At 35.8% G+C, this 2,828-nt stretch overlaps 1 long non-coding RNA gene across 1 annotated transcript; it reads left to right on the top strand.

The window, feature by feature from the left end:
• Positions 632-1,469, top strand: LOC108660818. The gene is made up of 3 exons (XR_001926510.1): positions 632-827; positions 909-992; positions 1,068-1,469. It is a non-coding gene; the product is annotated as an uncharacterized LOC108660818 (long non-coding RNA).

The raw sequence follows: 2,828 nt of genomic DNA, 5'->3' as shown, positions 1-2,828 counted from the left end.
TGAATATTATGGTGTTACCTTGGTGAAGTGAAAATTTTATATTTTATTTGTACACATGTAAAGGAAGGAAAATAGAAGAAAATTGGAGGTAAGAAATGTTGGAAGGACCAAATTGTAGAGGATGAGAGTTTGGAGTGTCATACGGTAAATAAAGAAAAGTTTGAGGACTTATGTGTAAATTTTAATATTTAAAGTTAAATGGGGAATTACTAACCACGGAAGATTAGATTATGTGGAATATGAGATATACATGTGAAATTTATTATTACATGTAAACTATGGGACCCTCACCATGTGAAGTAAAAGAAAAAATGAGATCAAAATTTATTGGCATATAATGTGATTGATGCATTGGTGGTCAAATGAAGAAAGAAGAAAGTGCGTTGCATATGACTTGAATAGGTCAAAGAGAAGAATTAATTGGCATGACATGTAAAGAGAAAAGAAAAGAAAATAATGGAAAAAGAATGGTTAATGAAGGTGGTAGGTGGAAAGGTCCAAAAGCCTTTTTGACTTGTAATTTTAACCACATAAAAGAATGAGGAAAAAGACAAAATGACCAAGTTTTGGGCAATCTGCCCATGAGAGAAGAAAAGAAAGAAACTTTGAGTGGTGGGGAACTTGGGAGAATCCGCCCATACTAAGGACTAGCAAAATATCTTTGCTTTGAGAAAACCCGCACTTTTGGAAAGAAAAAGAGAGAATCGGCTTGGAAGCAAAGAGAGAAAGGAAAAAAGGAGAAAGGAAGAAAGGAAGAAAGAAAGAAAGAAAGGAGAAGGAAGAAAAAGACAAGGAAGGTTCGTGTTGGTGGATCCAATCTACGGAAGGTAAGTAGAACTTGGATTTTAGTTGTGATTTTTTTGAGGAAATGAGTTGGTAATTGTGTGAGAATGTTTGTGGCAACAAAGGTCCTCCAAGAATTGAAAGAAATAGATGCATGCTTGTGGGTCAATCTTTGAATCCATGGTGATTTTGAGCTAGATAAGTTATGGGTAAGTATTTTAGTTTTGAAATCACAAGTAGAAAGGAGAAATGAGATGTGTGCTAATGGTTTATGTTTGTGGCAGCGATGGTGACCATGGATGTGAAGAAATTATGAACTAGGTGTATGGAACTCAAGCTAAAACTGAAAGATGAGCATGCTATGTGAGTATAGTATATTGTGTTGACTATAGTTGGTTGAGAGTGTGTGGATTGGGTGTTCAATGATTGTGGATAATATTGATGAAAACTATAAAATTTGATTAAGGAATTGTTGATTTATGTGTTGCCCGTGTATGAGCACAATCAAGTGTATTGGGTTTGAATGGTTACTATGAGGTGTATAAGTAGAGAGAGTGTGAAGTGGTGGCGTATCGGACGAGGTAATGGGTGACCGACAAGTAAAATTAACTAGATACGCATTCGAGTCAATAGCGATGTAGTATCCCGTTATTGTACGGTGAGTAGGGGGTGCCTATTTCAAAATCTCCCGCTATATATGAATTTACGATAATAAACATTGTCGGTTTTCTTAGACGCAATTGTGGATAGCTCGAGCTGTTAGCCTTGACAGGCAATCTTAAAATGGATTTACAATGATTAATATATTATGATTGTGGAAAGCATAAGTTGGTAGAAATCATAGGAATTTGTGGATGCAAGTTGTTTTGAAAGTTGTGTTGGATATATCTATAGATAAGCTATAAGTGTAAAGTGTTTTAAAAATCGAGAAACAAGCCTTTTTATGATGTTTGCATCAAAATTCGTGCCTTGTAATTTTTGTGTGATATGCATAATTAAATGCGATTGTTAGATGATTTTAAAATGCAAGTTTTGAGCACTGGTTCTAGTTTGATCTTTGTATAAGAGAATACACCATGGCTTTTTACGTGAAAAGCAATTTGAAAGGTTATCGAACTTGTTTTCAAATAATTTTACATGAAAGACTTGGAAACCTCAATTTGATTTTGAAAATGGTTTTGACAAACCAAGAACGTTGAGAGTAGGTCGAATGACACATCGGTATAATGTGACCCTTGAGCACAAGGGAGCTCTAGCTAGAGAACCTTTAGGTCTTTGTCGAGCTATTAGGCGTGGCGGGGGCCACGACCTGTGATATATATATATATATATATTTATATATACATGGCTAGGCCATCAGTGAAATACGCGATTGCGACTGCTTGATTTCTCTGATGTCGGCCAACATCGTTGAGATTGTCATGGCTGTGGGAATCCGATGGAGCGAGGCTTTCGGATTGTTATTACGTGGAAGTGGGTCCACGTGTGATTACTATGCTTACCTACTTGAGAGCCTTGTGAGTTTTTTGACGTGTACTCTTTTGCATGGTGCAGAGTTAAGACTTTTTTGCAACTCCTCTTGTTTAGATAAAAGCTTTCAGTGCTTACTTAACAATCATGAGTTGGTTTATGTGGATGTACACGTTGATTTCTTTACTTACAACATATTTTGGGAGTTTGCATACCTTTATACTGTTATTCATATTTTGATGGAAAATATTGTATTATGATTTTTCGGCATTATTTTTTACAAGGCACAAACTTTTGACTTGTGATTTGATTTTTCTAAGATTATTATTCTTATTTTGGTTTTATCATTCAAATTTATCTGCTTTATGCTTGTTTCCCATTTACGCCCTACTTACGGAGTCGATGATCACTGAGTTTGTGAGACTCACCCCTTTATTTCCCTTTTGCATATAGTGATCGGCTTAGCGTGCAATCATTGGCACTTATGGTTCACTACGAATAGGTAAAGGCATCTCATAGCATTTCTTTCTGAGTCACTTTGCTGCTAGAGGTCGAGTCATTCGTAGCATAATTTG

This window comes from Theobroma cacao, chromosome 2 (genome assembly GCF_000208745.1).
Source record: "Theobroma cacao cultivar B97-61/B2 chromosome 2, Criollo_cocoa_genome_V2, whole genome shotgun sequence".
NCBI classification, from domain to species: domain Eukaryota; kingdom Viridiplantae; phylum Streptophyta; class Magnoliopsida; order Malvales; family Malvaceae; genus Theobroma; species Theobroma cacao.
This window is presented reverse-complemented; position numbering and strand designations above follow the sequence as displayed.